Below are 19718 nucleotides of genomic sequence, written 5' to 3'. Positions count from 1 at the left end.
CTGAAGGAGCTGAGCAGGGGGAGATTTATCTCAGTGGATTATACCAACTTGCCTGTTCCATGGGGTCCGAGGTAGTGTGGGATCCCAGTAGAAGACAGCAGAAAAGCGTGTGGTTTATACACGGGGGACGTGTTTGGCTTCTGACAAGCTACTTATGCCCTCATCCACCAAGGGGTGTGCAGCCTTCTGGGAGAGGCATACACAGAAGTGTGCATGTTCTGCCACTAGAAGGGAGATATTAGAAGGCTCTTGCATCAGAGAACACTTATGTCAGTCATCGAGTAGTGGGGAATTGCATCATATCAGAAAAGTCCTGATTGTGGTTTAAATGATTGTTTATTATGGATGGCTCTCATCACCCCACTGAAAGGGGAACAAATAGGCCTAACTAGTTGAAACATGGTCTGATAGCTGGCTCGTATCAAGCAATAAACAGAAGACAAAGAAAAAAAATTAACAGTGGTATACCGACAATTACAATACTGAATGCAAATCAAAGTCAAAACGTCAAAACTTCACAGTGCTGAACTCAAAACACCTAACAATAGCATTCATATACTACATGTGTATACGGTGCCAGTACCAACAACAGCATAGATATAATACATGTGTACACTGTGCCAATACCAACAACAGCATACATGTACTACACATGTACACTGTGCCAGTACACAACCAGTCAACCATGTCACTCCTCTGTCAGTAAAACTAAGAGATGAGAACTAACACAGGTCCTGCAGTAGGGCAAGTCCATCTCTTTACACACAGAGTAGGCACTTTGATTTCAACACTATAACATTTTGACATTTTATCCTTGTACATTCAGTATTATGACTTTTGGTAAGTTAACATGAACTCTGCAGACAACTATCTGTCACAGTACAAAAGCCCATCTCTTTAGTGTGATCAACTGTGAGGATGGTGACATACACTGACCAGCCTTCACTCCTATGGGACATGGATAATTCAGTGGACAATAGAGAGCCCCAAGGGCTGTAGTGGGGAGAAGGAAGACTAAAACAAATGTAAAAGACTATAAAGTTAAATTTACTACACACTTTCTTACCAAATCAGCTACACATTTACAAACATTAATCTTTTTGCTTCTAATTTCATGCACTCTGACACTCCTTAACATCATAACTAATCTGAAGACAGAACTTGGTTAACAGTGCAGAAGAATGTATGTGACTAATATACAGTGGCGGCTGGTGACTTCAAATTAAAGGGAGGACTGCAGGAGACAGTTGAATGGGTGGGGCCAATGGGAAGGGGTGTGACCAACTATAAAGGGGTGGAGCTATGCACAAAAACACAACAACTGGAACTTTAATTAAATACGCTACCCTGGGTGCCAAACCATCATTACGAGAGTCCAATCAATACAAAATGAAGTGTAGAAGAAAAAAATATTTCAATGCATTGGCTACATGACAGCTTACTTAATATCTAGATGGAAACAAAAAGGTTGTGAGGCATGAAAAATAAATTACTTTTTAAATACATTACTGGAACACTAGTCAAAATCAAGTATCAAAAAAAAAGCTTCTCCTTGCACTGCCTTTCTAATTATAACTTATATTCAGCTTTATAAAAGTACCAAGTAACATGCTGAAAGTAGAAATCTCTGTGATACCCCCACTTGTAAAAATGTTTCTTATCCAAAAAAAAAAAAACTGCTGCCTGACAACAACTATCTACTTGTTTCAGGAGAAAAACATGATCAAAGTAAAAAGTGAACAGCAAACAAGAAACAAGCTCAAGATAGATTGCTTAAAGGATTACTGCACAGGTTATGGACCACACATGATAAATTGGCATTTAGTTTAGTTTACGGGTAAAGCCTGCAAAGATGACTGCAAATCTCCAACAAATGTAATGAGCTTCTAAGAATACTGTAATCCTGTCCTTTATTACAAATACTGTCATATACATTTCAATACCTAAGGCTTGTACATTATCTAGTTATGTAAATATTCTCTGCATGGCAACAACAAAAAGGCTTTCAGTGTTGGTAATTATTTAACAGTATGCTTATTAAACGTTACTTGCATCTTACAATCTCAGACAAGCTTGTTACTTAAACACAAGGCACTGCGACAGCATTCATTTTCTGAATAATAAGAAGCATAAATCAACAGTATAAAAATATGACAGAAAACCAGAACATTCTGCAAAATCAAGGACAGATGAAAAGCCACTGTCGTACTTGTATCTACCTTGGGTGGGGGAATACTCTGCACATTTATCATCATCATCATCATCTTCTTTCGGCTGTTCCAGTTAGGGGTTGCCACAGCAGATCACCTGTTTCCATTTCTTCCTGTCCGCTGCATCTTGCTCTGTCACACCAACCACCTGCATGTCCTCTCTCACCACATCCATAAACCTTATCTTAGGACTTCCTCTTTTCCTGTTACCTGGTAGCTTCATTCTTAGCATTTTTTTTCCAATATACTCAGCATCCCTCCTCAGCACATGTCCAAACCAACGTAATTGTGCCTCTCTAGCTTTGTCCCAAAACCTTCCAACCTGGGCTGACCCACTAATATACTTATTCCTAATCCTGTCTACCCTCGTCACACCCAATGCAAATCTTAATATCTTTAATTCTGCCACATCCAGCTCAAACTCCTGCCTTTTTGTCAATGCCACTGTCTCCAACCCATATAACATAGCTGGTCTCATTACCCTCTTATAGACCTTACCTTTCAATCTTACAGGTACTCGTCTGTCACAAATCACTCCTGACACTCTTCTCCACCCACTCCATCCTGCCTGTACTCTCTTCTTCATCTCTCTTCCACACTCACCGTTACTCTGAACTATTGACCCCAAGTATTTAAACTCATCCACCTTCACCACCTCTACTCCTTGCATCCTCACCATTCCTCTATCCTCCCTCTCATTCACACACATATATTCTGTCTTATTCCTGCTGACCTTCATTCCTCTTCTCTCTAGAGCATATCTCCATCTCTCCAGGGTCTCCTCCACCTGTTCCCTACTCTCACTACAGATCACAATGTCATCTGCAAACATCATAGTCCACGGGGACTCCTGTCTGATCTCGTCTGTCAACCTGTCCATCACCATTGCAAATAAGAAAGGGCTCAGAGCTGATCCTTGATGTAACCCCACCTCCACCTTAAATGCATCCGTCACACCCACCGCAGACCTCACCGCTGTCGCACTACCCTCGTACATATCTTGTACCACTCTTAAATACTTCTCTGACACTCCTGACTTCCTCATACAATACCACAACTCCTCTCTAGGCACCCTGTCATATGCTTTCTCTAAGTCTACAAAAACACAATGCAACTCCTTCTGACATTCTCTGTACTTTTCCATCAACACTCTCAGAGCAAACATCGCATCTGTAGTGCTCTTTCCCGGCATGAAACCATACTGCTAATCACTAATCATCACGTCCCTTCTTAACCTTGCTTCCACTACTCTTTCCCACAACTTCATGCTGTGACTGATCAATTTAATCCGAATACTCTGCACACTTAACACTGCATAATTGCTCCTTGCCTTGCTTGCACACATCCAGAGTCACTACATGGGGGAGTGGGGTGCAACAAGTATGTCACAATTTGAAATGTCTCTGGCTGACGGTGATGGCTCTGATACTCATACCTCTCAACCTCAGAGCAAGAAATCTGGACAAAGTGTCAGAAGAAAAAATTCAAGCGAGTCACATCTGCCTCAGGTGATGAAAAACTTCTTTATTTGCAGCTAATCAGATTACAGCAGCATGTTGGCCAAGATGATCTCAATCTGATCAGCTTGTTTATTGACATCAACTTTTATACTTTCCTGTCACTAGCCAAAATAGCTTTTGTTACATTTCTAACAGTTGACAGTTGGCTATGAAAAACATCTAGGATCACAAATTACCTCAGAAAGGAATGCTTTACCTCAAAACCACAGCTAGTGTCGAATGTTTACCTCAAAACCACAGTTAATACAGAATGTTCAAAAAGGTACAGCATACTTAGTTCAACAGTGGTAGCTGGAATTTTCCACAGCATGCCTCAGTAAATTAACTCTTATTCAGAAGTATAGAAAACAGATAAGCCCATCTTTAATAAACATGGTTCAATGACCTTTTCTTACCAACACTTCAGCAAATAGCATATTCATTTTGCTAGATGGGAGAAAGATACAAATAATAGTATGTTTTAAAACTTTTTCTCTTTAGTATGTTTTAAAACTTTTTCTCTTAACATTTCCCCCCTCAAAACACTTTTATTTGTCTTTTTATTTCAGCAATATATGGTAAAAACTAAGTTTTTCTTTGCATACATTACTTCATTTGCAAGACAAACTTTTAAACTTCAAAACATTTGCAAAAGTCACATTTCAATGTATTCACTTTCACCAGTCTGTTGCAACTGCTGGTACATCGTCTTCGTAACAGCAGTATCAACCAGTCTTTGTAGAAGACCTCTGATACAGGGTATACAACAGCAACCACATACCACCACGATAGCCACAGCGACTCCGACAGACACCAGGAAACTGCTGATGAGATGATTCCATTTTCCAAACCACGATTGTAGAAAGTCTGTAAAGGGATTACTTACCCCAGAGTTCTCTGCCAATTCTTCGGATAACATCTCCAAACCTTTCAAAGCTCGAGTGATGCTCCCATCAGGGGCAGTGTTGTTTGGGATGTACGTACAACAGAAAGTCCCAAACATCCTACAAACTCCTCCTTCTTTGGCTAGGAGCATATCCAACGCAATTCGATTCTGCCATGCCACCTGCGAAGTGGCCTCCAGTTGTTCAGCAATACCTTTTAATGCATCTTTGGTATAATTCACAAAACACTGCTGGTTATAGTAAATGTAGTTGATCCAGTCCACATTCTTATTGGGTTGAATCCAGACAAAGATGGATGCAAAACCAGCCGCTATTTAGTTTATTGCTTTGTATTCATCAGGCACGCCTCTTGGTATGCCAATGCTATCAATGTAGACACCACTATCGAAGGATTGCTTCGGTGCCTCTCTTTTTCTCTTATTCAACCACCTGGGCTTTATTTCAGGTTCTCTTACGAAATTGCTTGCTGGAACTGGGAAAATGTAGAATGGCAGAATTAACTTTGCAATTGCACAAGTTCCCTTCCAGTTAATCGTAAGCCTTGATCTGAGTTTGTTATCTCCACATAACCACCATACGTCTGCCAAACTGAGTTTAGTTTTCCAGAAATGGATTTTCATTGCCATTCACAGTAACATTGCAATAATTCTGTCCCATATTGCCATAATTCTTCCCTGTGCCATCTCTGGAAATGCACATATAAGAACCTGGATAAGAGATTGCTGTAGGCGGTTTCTCAACTTTGCTTATGACTGGAAAATGCTGAGTTTCATTTTTGCATTTATCTTCAGTTTTGTTGAAGAATAACTTTAACAGAACGTCAGATTACCTTCAGCTTGCATCAATGGGACTGTCGCTATTTGCTGTTTACCTTCAGCACAAGAAACACAGTTCTCACGATGTGCCACTCGGGTACTATATCTAACCCAAGATAACCATTCATTATGGTGTACGAATCCCGTCTCGAGTAACAATTGTTCTTCTTCTATGAAGGCAAAATCTGCTTTACTTGTAGCATTTTTAAGGCTTTGTACTTTAAGTTGGAGGGTCCCCAAAGGATCAGTTCCAACTGGAAGAGACACTCCGATTCCATATACTCCTGAATCACTTTCTTGTGGTGACACAATGGTTATAGTATTTACTTCGGTACCTTGGAAATGTGCAATTTTTATTCTTTGTTGCCTGCTTTTATCTTTCTCTGGTATCACTGCACCACTTGTTTCCCATCCATTCACATCTGTTGACCACCAAACATTTGACCAGGATGCACAGTCTATTGCACAAATATTTTGAACGAGTCAAGAAATCATTATTGTTCCATTTAGCACAGTCCAAAATTCCGTCACAAAGTTTTACCTTGAACATAGTAGTAACACTTGTTTGCGCTTGCAGCACCACCATTCCTTTTTCTCTCACAACTGTTCCTTCTCGTATGGACATATTTACTTTCGCCACCAAAATCATCATCAAGTAACAGTTCAAGTACCAAATGAACATGGCCATCCTTCTTTTGTAGTCAGACTTTGCGTTCAGGGGTCCGATGGAGTCTGACCAACATCAATGGTAGAAGGAAAAGTCTTGAGTTTTTTCAGTGGGTGATATGAATCCACGAAGTCCTCTCTGCGATCTTTACAGCCGTAGGTGTCGAGATAAGTACTTGATATGGGCCTTCCCACCTGGGGGATGACCAGTTCTTTCTCTTCACAATTCGGATCCACACCCAGTCCCTGGGTGCCACGCTTAACAAGGTTTCACTTCTGGAATCTGCAAAGGAGTCATTGGTTACAAGAGACTTGACATTTAGCAGCTTCTTCATATAATCCGCTAGATCCTCACCCCCCTCACGTTCCGCTGGCAACAATCCTTGCCACTGCGGGACGTAATATGGTCTCCCAAACACAAGTTCAAATGGTGTAAGTCCTTTGTAGGAGGGTGTGATTCGCATGTACAGGAGTGCCAATGGAAGGCACGCAATCCAGGATCTATGCGTTTCTGCCATCAGTTTGCGGAGCTTACTCTTCAAGACACCATTGTGTTGCTCCACCAGTCCAGCTGACTGCGGATGGTAAGCACAATGGTACTTGAGATCAATTTGAAACATTTGACCCAACTTCTGCACAATCTGGTTTACAAAATGAGACCCATTATCACTATAAATGCGCCTTGGAAGGCCAAATCGGGGAATTATTTCTGTTGTCAAAAGCTTTGCTACTGTGTGTGCATCAGGATGCTTTACTGGAAAAGCTTCTACCCACTTAGAAAAAGCATCAATTATGACTAGACAAAACTTTTTTCCCTCTGAGGGTGTCAACTCAATAAAGTCCATACAGAGTGTGTGGAATGGATATGGAGGTGTAGGGAATGTCTGCTGAGATTTTTTAACTCCCCCCTGAGCATGATACTTTGCACATAATAAACAAGATAAACAGAATTGCTTTGCATAAGTTGAAAATCCTTTACACCAAAACACCTTAAACACTATTTGAACCATTAACTGTACTCCTACATGGGCAGGTCCATGGCTAACCAATGCAGCATATCTAAAAAGGTTTGAGGGTAATACCATTTTGCCATCTGATGCCCTATACAACCCATCCCATTGAGTGATACCATATTTCACCCAACTACATTTTTCATTCTGTGTTGTCAATGTTTGCATTACTTTTAGGGTCTCTAAGTCTAACAGGTGTCCGGGCTCTAAACCATTGTCATGTAAAAGCAAATCATGTTCTTGAGCTGCCTTTTTTTCAGCCATATCAACAAAAGCATTTCCCCTGGAGACAGGATCTTTTTTGTTAGTATGTGCGGAACATTTACATATCGCTATCTGAAGTGGTAATTGCACTGCATCTAACAACTGTAAAATTAAATCTCTGTGATTTATTGGTTTGCCTGTCACAGTAACCATTCCCCTATTCTTCCAATGTTGAGCGAAAACATGTACAGTAGAGAAAGCATATTGACTATCTGTATAAATTGTCACTTTTTTACCCTCCCCTAAGGTACAAGCTCGAGTCAAAGCCACTAACTCAGCTGCTTGTGCAGAATAAATGTTTGACAATCCTTTTGCTTCCAAAACTTCAGTTTCTGTGGTGACAGCATACCCTACTAGTGTTTTTCCTACAGTGTCCTTCTTTGCTGATCCATCTACAAACAAAACGAGATCAGAATCTACCAACGGAATATCCGTTAAATCTGGTCGGGGAAGTACTTTGTCATGAATGCTCTCTAAACAAACGTGTGGAGTACCTTCTTTTGGAGTCGGCAAAAGTGTCGCCGGGTAAAAAGTAGTACATCTTTCTATGGTCATATGTGGCTGTGTCAGCAGCACTGTCATACATGACAAATGTCGACTAGGAGATAAAAAGGTTATCTTATCTTGCAAAAGTATGGTAGCTACTGAATGTGAAACTCGCAATTTTAATGGGTGAAACAAAACTAAAGATGCTGAGGCTTGCACTGCCATGGCGGCTGCCACTACAGCTTGAACACAATGCGGCAATGCCCTTGCAACAGGATCTAATCTGGAGGAATAAAAAGCTATCGGTCTCTGTTTATCCCCATGTACTTGTACCAGAACCAAAGTCATATATCCTCCCTTACAATCAACCATTTGTACAAACGGCTTAGAATAGTTCGGAAAACCCAAAACAGAGGATCCTGCTATCAATTGCTTAATTCTATTAAATGCTTGTATTGCCTTATCTGTCCACTGTATATTACTTTTAGCTGCCATGGGAGTGTCATAGATCAGTGCGGTCAATGGCCCTACTTCTTCAGCATAATTAGGAATCCAACTTCTACAAAAATTAGTCACACCTAAAAACGACATTATCTCCCGCTTAGTCGTGGGCATAGGTGCTTCAAGAATTGCTTGTTTTCTTTTATTTTCCAATTGTCTACCTTCCTGCGAGACTAAATAACCCAAGTACTTTACTTGTGCTTTCCACAATTGTAACTTCTCTATATTTACTTTATGTCCTTGCTCAGCTAAAAAACTAAGAAGGGCTAGGGTATCCCTTTTACAACTTTCCTGCGTGGGTGAGGCCAACAAAATATCTACATACAACAGAACCTGGCTTCCCTCTGGGGGAACAAACTGAGCTAAATTTGCAGCCATTTCTTGTGCAAATATTGTCGGACTCTCAGAGGCAATCTGGTGTATGTGTATCTTTTACCTTGGAAAGTGAATGCAAACCAAAATCTACTCTCCTTGTGTAGTGGTATGGAGAAAAAGGCATTGCTTATATCTATGACAGAAAAATATCTGTGCTGAGGTAGTAAATCATTAAGTAACGTATAGGAGTCAGGGACCACCGGTGCTCTTGGGATCACAGCTGAATTAACTGCTTGTAAATCCTGAACCAACCTCCATGACCCATCCGGTTTCTTTACAGGAAACAACGGAGTATTGCAGGGTGAATCTGGGCATTCAACAAGAATTCCTACCTGTTTTAGTTGTTCAATAACTGGTTTAATTCCTTCCTCTGCTTGCTTACTTAGTGGATATTGGTGCTTACGAGGTCTAAAACCTGACTTTGCAGTTATACAAACTTCACCTGCTGTTTTCATTAATCCTACATCTCCTTTACCTTTTGACCATAAATCTACAGGCAAGGCACTTAATGCACTATCTTCCTCTTGAGTTAGGAGGATTTGTCATGCCATTTCTGTTTTGTCATCCCTGAGGTGCACACTTGGTCGTGCCCAAGTCACCCAATTTAATCTTTGTACCTGGATCTGTTGATCTTTCAACTGACTTTCAGACATTGTGTTCCAAATCGTTACCTTTTTCACCATATCTACCCAATGTGTCCCCACTGCTTTAGTAACTGAGATATGAGGGCTAAAACTTGAGCGATATAAAGAACTCATTTCCTTAGTCAAAGTACAGGTTACTACTGTATTACCTTGCGTATCCCAAAACATATCATTCAAAATTATCCTTGCGCACTTGTGCTTAAAGAATTCTTTTTCAAATTCTTTATCCGGACCAAGGGCCTTATAGAACATTGTACAATGTAAGTGTGCCGCAACCTGCGGTGATCCGCTCCTAGATTTACTTAGAGCTAGATTGATCAACTCTGTATCAACCCTCCCCGGGCCATCTGAAATCAAGTCTATGCTATACCAGTAAAACAAGTCTTGTACTCCCTGTACTACTAAGCCATCCGCTAACCTTTTTGCCTCAATACCTTTAGGTGTGGGAATTGCCGCTATTCCAGACACATGCATCAAATCTCTTCCTAGCAAATTAACTGGACAAACTTTTGATATAATTACTCTACACCTAACAGTTTGGTTTGTTTGCGGATCTGTGAACAGTAGAGGATGAGACAGTGGTTCCTTATAAATTTTCCCGTTTGCCGCTTTTACAAGGACAAACTCATCTGTTTCGCAATTCGGAGGCAGAACTGCTGGAACCAAAAGTGTACGCGATGCACCTGAATCACATAAAAACTCCACTTTTTGTCCCTCAACCAAAAACTCTATCATGGGTTTCTGATCTAGATGCATAGCAATACCCAAATTTGCCAGGTTTATGACTTCACAGTCACAATCCCGCCCTTCCATTAGAGTGTTCTGACATTCATCGTAGAGAGTGTCTGCCTCTTCATTATCCCCATAATGAAGATGGCGCCTTTCTTTACTATCATATAGTCATGCGGAGCCCTTGTTCGTAAGCTGTGGGGGATGTTGCCACTCTTCACCGTCAGCAGCGAAATGCCCACGTCTACTGCATTTAAAACATTCTCCACGTTTTAACCTTTCCCTATAGGCTGAATGTCCACCCGGTTCATTTAACATGTCCCATTGTGGGCCCCCACGTTTTTTTACGCCAGCACGGCACCCTTGCCCCCTTTGGTCCTGTACTAGGAATATCCCACCATCATCCTCTACTGCTAACACTTGTACTGTCTTTTTCTTTTTTAGATTAAAATGTCGCTCAGCATGCCGTGCATATTCAAACAAAGGTTGCAGTCTACATCGGAGCCTTACAACCTTTAAGAAAAGCATTTTTCAATTGCTGTTCATACGGACTATCATTAGTCTGATCCTGCGGAACTGTCATTCTACAATGGTTATTGAACACTTCTGTCAATCTTACAATATAGTGATCTACAGATTCAGCATAATTTTGAATACACTGATTTATTACTGTCCAATCTGCTCTTGGACGCCACTTATCAGAAATTCTCTTTAACAGATCAGTGACTCGCGTGTCTAACACCTCAGAATTATGCTTTAATGTAGTACCATCATCTGCCTTATATGTCCAAGTACCACAAACTAAGTGCCAATCTGGACCTAAGATTTGTCGCACTACTTGTTCTACTTCTAAACCATTTAGATGATAACTTAAACGCATACCAACTATGTCCTCAGAAAACTTTTGAAAATTAACCTTGGGATGAGGAATACCATCCGTAGCTCGTTTTATATCCTCTCTAGCCCTGGGACGATAAACTAAAATAGTTGGTTCTTGTCCAACATCTCCTGCTTGTGGGTTTGCAACTTGTATTAAGGGAAGAGCTTCTGAATGGTCAGAAAGTTTAATAGCCCAACGTCCTTGCCCTGCTGGTCCTGACCTTAATTGCATAGGTTGGTCTACCTGTTGCAAAGCAACTTTAGGTACTACGGGAATTTGTGGGTAAATTGGAAGGGTCACAACATTTTCTTGAGCAGCTAATAACCCACCCTGCTGTACAGATCCCACATCTTCAGACTGATATTGAGAAGGTTCCCCCGGTATGGCAGCAGCAATTTCCCCATACGGTGGGGCAGTTGCCTGCCTTTGTACTGCACAAACTGTATGCTCATCCTCCTTATCTAAAAATAAAGCTACTTTTCCACTTGGCACCAGTGATCCATTTTGATTTATTTTCTCTTTTTCCTGACACTGTTTTTCTTTTATAGCTTGTTTATTTGCTTCTTCTAACCACTTTTGTGCTTGGGGAAATCCCAATTGTCTCTGCTTTTTAGTTCTAGTTCCTGCATCTCTTTTCAAATCTCTAACCAATTTTGCACAGGCATTCTTATTCAGTGTACCATCAAAATCATATTTCAACTTCCACTTCTTCAAAAATTTAACATTATTTTTGTTTAAACTTTTCATATACTTAGCATCAACATTTAAACAGGCATCACTCTCACACTTGCAGCAACTTGAACCCATGTTTCCCTAGATTTCTTATTTTAGGACTGTATATTTTAGGACTGCATCAAAATTATTTTTACAGGGCTTATTACAAAATGGGGCTATCTTAACGGGGATCCTAACAAAATAATAGGTAATCCTAACAAAATAATCTTAACAATTATTCCTACACACCTTTAACTAAAAATAAAACCCCTGTCGACAAGATTAAATTAAATTAAAAGAAAATTGTTTTCATCCTACCTGATCCAGATGAGACTCCGTTTCCCCTTTTGGTTCGGAAACCGTCCCTCAGATAGGGATCAGACAGCGGCCGGCCTCTTTCCAATGACAAATCAGTCGGAGGGCTTTTCCGTCAAGGGAATCTTAAGATAAGAAACCCTCACCTGCGCAGGTTTTTTGGTCTCTCTGTCGGTCTGATCCGTATCTTCGTAGAGGTTTCCGATCCGAAGGACCAAAATGTCAGAAGAAAAAATTCAAGTGAGTCACATCTGCCTCAGGTGATGAAAAACTTCTTTATTTGCAGCTAATCAGATTACAGCAGCATGCTGGCCAAGATGATCTCAATCTGATCAGCTTGTTTACTGACATCAACTTTTATACTTTCCTGTCACTAGCCAAAATAGCTTTTGTTACATTTCTAACAGTTGACAGTTGGCTATGAAAAACATCTAGGATCACAAATTACCTCAGAAAAGAATGCTTTACCTCAAAACCACAGCTAGTGTAGAATGTTTACCTCAAAACCACAGTTAATACAGAATGTTCAAAAAGGTACAGCATACTTAGTTCAACAGTGGTAGCTGGAATTTTCCACAGCCTGCCTCAGTAAATTAACTCTTATTCAGAAGTATAGAAAACAGATGTTATTCAAGTTCATAAGCAAAGTATATCTATCATAGGTAAAGCCCATCTTTAATAAACATGGTTCAATGACCTTTTCTTACCAACACTTCAGCAAATAGCATATTCATTTTGCTAGATGGGAGAAAGAGACAATAGTATGTTTTAAAACTTTTTCTCTTAACACAAAGCCATACATGGAAGTGGGACACAGGCCCAAAAATAAGGACAATTTTTAAATATTGCTCTTATAAACTTAGAAAGATAATAGTAGCAGGTCTTCCATTAGTATGAATTTTCTGAAGGGCACGAAATCTGAAATTCAAATGTCTGCCATTATTTTCTAACTTCAGTCTTTAATGATTTGCCACTAATTTGGCAGAAAACCACAGTTTTATGAAAAAGAGACCAAAAATGTGATGCAGAAATATAAAATTGCCTTACAATACAGCTGGGAACCTGTCAAAGAAGGGACACCTTTTTAATATTAGTACTGTTAACTTGAGCAGCTGACAAAATTAGAGCATCTACATGCATTTCTGAAATAAAAGTAATCTATAACTCTGATCATTACAGTTATTTATAATTGTAAACTCTCCACGTTTTCTTCCAAAATTGCCATTTTGCGGAGGGGTTATTAGGGGGAGAGCAACATTTTGAGCCAAAACTGGGGACAGTTGAGAGGTTTGGATATTCCTAATTCTGTAAAGAGATTTATTTGGACGTACCTCTCAACCGCTTAATGCAGGAAATCTGGACAAGGCCAAATAAATATATACAAACAGTACTAAAAATTGCTCTTGTATAAACTTAAGACAGTTGATAGAATAACAGGTCTTGCTTTAGCATGCATTTTTATGAAGGTTATAACATCTGAAACTCAATGTCTGTCATTATTTAGTGACTTCATTCCTAAATGATTTGCCAAAAAATCACAAGTTTTATGAGGAACAAACCAAAAAAAGGAGCAAAAATCTATTAATTCTGCAAAAATCTGGACAGTTGAGAGGTATAGTTCAGCCGGGGCTGTCTGAGTTTGCTGCCCTTCCCCCCTCACAAAATCACGGTTGAATGGAGCCTCCCCCTGCAGACATTCCAATGTTCCATTCCTTGGTAATTTCGCCCCATTTACCATAAACACTGTAATGTGCATACTGCTTTACTTCTGCAATGATTTGGATTTCATTTGAAAGTTTTATTTTGCATTTTACAGCACAGACCCTACTAGATATCTGCTAAACAAAGCAATGCAGTCTCACAATGAAAATAGACTTAGCATTAAAAAAACTTCTCTGCCCTTGAAACTCACATTCATTGAAACAGCACTGAAACCCACATTCAAAGAAAATACATTTTGTCAGTGACAGATAAAGATTAACTTTGGGCTGTTTTCAAATCATAGGCCCCTTGAACATGAAACATACGCATGCTCTTTGATACACATTCCTGATTGTATTAAATTATATTCCTTGTACAATACAGTACAGTTGTTAGACGGCATTTTTAATTTATTGTTTTGAACATTTTTACAGTAAACAATGAAACAAAATGCATGCACCAATAATGACAAAACTGCCCAATTCAGAACATTTCCATAATAAAAGTCTACTCAAACTTCTACAGTCCACCAGTATCAGTAAATATGCACAATCTCTGAAGAAGTAAAAGTCATCTAAATAATTCCACATTAAAGAAATCTGTAACTAATGAAGAGGTGGCTGCTAGCAAACAACTTTATATGCCATTGTTTCATCTACAAATAAAGTGGTTGTTGACCATGTTGCATTAAAAAATTATGTTTTTCTTTCAGCTTTTCCTGTTTAAGGGGTCGCCACAGCGGAACTCTGGTTCACTAATGAATGGCAGTCAATTTTTATGGTGCTGAGGTGCCAGCCCGAAGCCCAACCTTCAACGAAGGCACGCCCACTCATGCATGTCTTTCAAACGCCACTCGACCGCGGGGAGGACATGCAGACTTCACACAGAAGGCGCTCCAGCTGAGAATCAAACGGGAGAACCTCTTGCTGTGAGGCGACAACGCTACCGCTGCACCACCATGGCTTGCATTAAAAAAATGATACGCTAGTAATATAGCAGAAGGGAATGGATGGCAAACTGATAACAGGTTCATAGTTACTAGGTATCTTGGCCAAAAAGGACTGCAGCATCCACCCCATTTACAACACAGTACAATATCAGCAATGCATCTACCTACTGTTGGAGTAGAACCCACAGCCTTCTGCATCAAAAGCAAGTACACTAAGTGTTATGCTATTAACAATGCAAGTAAACTCACAATAAGCAGTACTAAACTTTTGTTCCCCTGCAGCTCTCAGCTCCTTGTAAAATCTACTCGACACTCCATTGTATCTCTGAACTTTGCAGCACAAGAAATCTGGAAAAAGCCAAAATTTATTGGGGGGGGGGGGGGGACAAAATCCCAAAAAACAGGGACACATTTTAAACACTGCTTGTATAATGTTGGAAAGTTGCTACAATAAAATGCTGTGTTACCACCATACATTTCACTGGCAAGTTTTGAACCCAGGGGAACCCTGTGCAAAACAGTCAGAGCAACATACTACTATGCCAAATCAGCTGTTTTGTGAAAGAGAGGAAGACTGAAACTTAAATGACTACCATTTAGTGAATTCAGTTCTCACCATAGCTGTCAACCTCTTAGCAGAAAACACCTGAACAAAGCCAATAATGGGGAAATACAGCCCCCAAACATATTCAGTGAATTCAGTTCTCACTATACCTCTCAACCTCTTAGCAAAAAACACATGGACAAAGCCAGTAATGGGGGAATACAGCCCCTAAACATATTTAGTGAATTTGGTTCTCAACATAGCTCTCAACCTTAGCACAAAAAACCTGGATGACGCCAATAATGGGGGAATACAGTCCCAAAAATAAGGACAAATTTCAAATATCCATATTATAAACTAACCAGGAAAGTCTGACTTGGAACAAAAGCCATTTTTCAGCAGAGCAGGGAGAAACACTCCAGACACATGTCTTTGTAAGATGGGAAGACATGCAGACTCCACACAGAAAGCACCCCAGCCAAGAATCAAACCAGAGAACCTGTAGCTGTCAGGCAACAATGCTACTAGTGCAATACTGCACTACTGACTTTGCCAGGAACAACAAACATACAGAAACCACAGATTTTATGAGGAACAGAACAAATATGATGCAAAAATTTGCAATTTTTTTACAAATGGTGGTGGGTAGGGAATTCAGGCCCTTACTACCTGCACCCAAGGTACAGGGTTCAAGCCTGAGTATTCTCTACCCACCACCATGTGTTCTTTCTAGCTACCAATATGTAGCAACTGGGGCATTTCACACACACACACACACACACACACACACACACACACACACACACACACACACACACACACACACACACTGTCCTCTGTAGCAGCCAGATCAGTCCTGAAACACCCTACCTCCATAGCAGCAGATCTAACCATAGCAGCCAGATCAGTCCTGAAAACACCCTACCTCCATAGCAGCAGATCTAAGTCCTCGTCCTCTGCAGCAGCATGATCAACTGTCCATAGCAGCAGTTCTGTTCCTCCATGGCAGCTAAGTCCTCGTCCTTTGTAGCGGCCTGAATCCATCCTCTGCAGCAGCCCGATCAACTGTCCATCCTCCATAGCAGCCTGCGCAAGCTGTACTGGTTTCCCTGTGAGACGTGAGTAGGCTGGAGCCTCCAGCCTGCGGACGATGCAGTCCAGTGTTCTTCTGGTCTGTGCGGTCATCACCGCTGGCAGGGCAGAGTTCTCTTTCTTCCCTATCCGGACTGCCTAACACAGCAGTCTGGAGTTCTGAATACCAGGAACTAAGCACGCATGCGCGGAGTTCCGGGACTTGCATTTTTTTTTCTATTTACTTTCTACAGGTGTGGGGGGGACTCGCAATTTCTTTTTCTTTCTACAGGTGGGGGCTGCAGTCCTATAGCATGAGCTGCCCCTGCTAATATATTCTAATAATGTTATATAATATTCTGTAATAAAACTATACTGTATATAATATACTCTGAATATATGCGTGTCTTACTTTCTCTCTATATATAGATTAATTTGTAGTTAAATAGACCTCTGTATTGTCGATGGTCCTCACTTCTTAGGTGGGTAATTACATACAGGATTATGTATAGGGGGAGAGGTAGCTACTTATATAAACAATGGCCAAAGAAAGTACTGTCACATGTTGCATTCGTCCACTCAATGAGACACTGAGGCTGGGTTGTGAGCTAGAGACGATTATAATATATATGCATTAGGAGCCATGACTTGAACATCTACTAGGTACTTCATATTCAAGCTCACATTCAGACTGGCACTCGGACCCCTGAACATCACTACTCAACGAACACTAACCTTGCACATGCTCAGTACCTTATATGCATGTGCTGTCTAGCTAAGGTGGCTGACTAGGTTCAATATACACACTGATCTACATCCTCCCTCTTTAACTTTGTTCTACATTGCAAAATACAAGAACAAAGGCATACCCAAGAGCTACACATTATGTCAACATTTCAACAAAACATAACTAACTTTAAGTCCAAGTCACTGTGTACTTAGGATTGGGTTTGCAAATTCTACCCGATCTAGTTACACAGAAATTCTGACTGAGTTTAGCAACAGGGACAGCCTCTGGGTTTTCATTCAGTACTGGAACTTCAAGATTTATATCAAAATTATTTGAAGAAAGCTCACTGTCTTTTTGAATTTAAATTTAAACAGTTGATGAATCATTCTGGAAATTAGAGTCACTAGCCCATGCGATCTGCTGTGCTACTGGTTCTGAAACAGGCAGCACGTCTATGATTCCTTCTGTAATCCATTCTTTCAGATTGGATGATATAAGATCTCGGTTCCTCACAAATGTGCTTCACAGTTCCTACACAATCATAACCTTTGGATGTTTGTATTCCCCACAACTTCTTGTAACATTGGTTGAAGGGATTTACAGGTTTGTCATAGTACAACTTTTGTGACTGGCATTTTTTCAAAAGTTGAGCCTTGACCACGCTATTATTTGAGTTTGTTACTAACAATTGTTTAATAACTGGAAGAGTTGTTTGTGTCTGCCTGGACATCAATCTTTGAGCAGCTGAACCAAGCAAGTTGTCTCAAGGAATGTTTGAGATTTAGTAAATTAAGGAATACAACAGTACCATCTCTTCTGGATTTCTCCAACAAGTGCTTCACACTCCAAACTGCACATTCAGCTAGACTGCTGGCTTGTGGATACTGAAGACAACCGGTAACATGAACAAAGTCCCAAGACTCAGCAAATTTCTTGAACTGCTGACTAGTAAACTGTGTACCATTGTCAGACATGACGTTGTGCTGACTACTATGGAGAGAAAAATGTCTCTTCAATTTTGTAATGACTGTGCTGGATTTGACGTCAAGTTAGGAAATAGGTCAATTTCAAACCAAGTGAGTAGGAGTCTACTAACACCAAGTTATGTTGACCATTCCATTCGAAAATATCTGCAGCAACCATCGACCATGGTAATTCAGGAATTTGGTGCAGCTGAAGTGGTTCTTTTTGTTGATGCAGTTCATTGCTGTTGCAAATTAAACATGCTAGAGTTTTCTCCTTTAGATCTTTGGACATAGAATGCCAAATTACAATGCGTCTTGCCCTTCTTTTGGTTGAATCAGCACCTGGGTGACCACGATGCTAAATTTTGATGTATTACTGTTGTAATGCTTTACGAATTACCACTTTTGTACCTTTCATGATTATCCCATCTTCCATCATGAGTTCATCTCTGTAAGGAAAATACTGCTGAATGTCAAGTGACAAACTGGTTTGTCGTGTTGGCCATTTTTGACTGATAATCGCACTCAGCTTCTGAATGTGTGATTTCTTAATTCATCAAGCCACAATGACAACAAATGTCTGACTTCCATGACTTCAGAGTCTGCTGTTTCATTTTCATGCTGCTCTGTAGTTTGCCTGCGTGTGCATGACAAAGCATCAACAAGTTACAAGTGTTTGTCCGTTTTGTAAACCAGACCGAAATTGTACTTTTGCAATTTTAACATCATGCATTGCAATCTAGCTGGCGCTGTATGCACTGGCTTCTTCACAATTGTCACTAGTGGTTGGTGATCAGTCTCTATTTGGATAAGTCTGCCAAAAATATAATCATTGAACTTCGAACATGCGAACACTACTGCCAAAAGCTCTTTTTCTATTTGTGGATAATGTATCTCTGAGTTAAAGTTCTGGATGCATATACAATTGGAATGTCTTCTTGAAGACAAACTGCACCAAGACCATATTTTGAAGCACCACAAGAAAGAGTTATAGGTTTGTGAACATCATAATATCTCAATGTAGGTGGACTGGTAATTCTCTTTTTCAGAATATCAAATGCTTGTTGGTATTATTCCAACCAGGACCAGTGTACATTTTTGCATGTTAACTCAAGCAGCGGTGCAGGAAGCTCTCTCAAGTCTGGGATGAACTTTCCTAAATAGCTGACCACACCTAGAAAATGTTGTAAATATGTGACATTCTCTGGAACTGGCATTTCAGCAACTACTGTTTGCTTAGACAGATCTGGTTTAAGCCAGACCTTGTAAGCAAATGCCCAACATAAGTAAATTCTTTCAGTTTAAATTTACATTTCTGAGGATTCAGTATGAGATTTACTTCACATGCATGGTCTAGAACTTTCCTAAGATTTCTGTCATGTTCATCTTCACCATTGCCACCGACAATAATGTCTGCTATAACAGCACATGGATATCCAGCAAATATTTGTTCTATGGCACGTTGAAATACCTCACTGGCAGAATTCTTTCCAAATGGCATTCTTAAAAATCTGTATCTATTAAATGGTGTACTGAAAGTAGTTAACAATGAAGATTTGTGATCCAGAGAAATTTGCCAAAAGGAGCTATTTGCATCTGAAACTGAGAAAAACAGTAAATTTAGTATGACAGCCGCTTCCTCTTGTACTGTACACATTGGATGATGGGGACGCTTAAGTGCTTTAAGTCTACTGGCTCAATACATATTCAAATATCATCTGAGCTTTTCTTATGAGCAGCGACCA

At 40.1% G+C, this 19718-nt stretch overlaps 1 protein-coding gene across 1 annotated transcript in view; it reads right to left on the bottom strand.

Annotated features, from left to right (window-relative positions):
* LOC122809455 (zinc finger protein 2-like) overlaps positions 1-19718 on the bottom strand; it is a 277160-nt gene that overhangs the window by 6470 nt on the left and 250972 nt on the right. The gene's annotated exons all lie outside the window — the stretch shown is intronic.

Source organism: Protopterus annectens, chromosome 1.part1, assembly GCF_019279795.1.
Source record: "Protopterus annectens isolate FY-2018-M chromosome 1.part1, PAN1.0, whole genome shotgun sequence".
Lineage (NCBI taxonomy): Eukaryota > Metazoa > Chordata > Ceratodontiformes > Protopteridae > Protopterus > Protopterus annectens.
The sequence above is the reverse complement of the archived record's forward strand: the minus strand, read 5'-3'. Positions and strand labels throughout refer to the sequence as shown.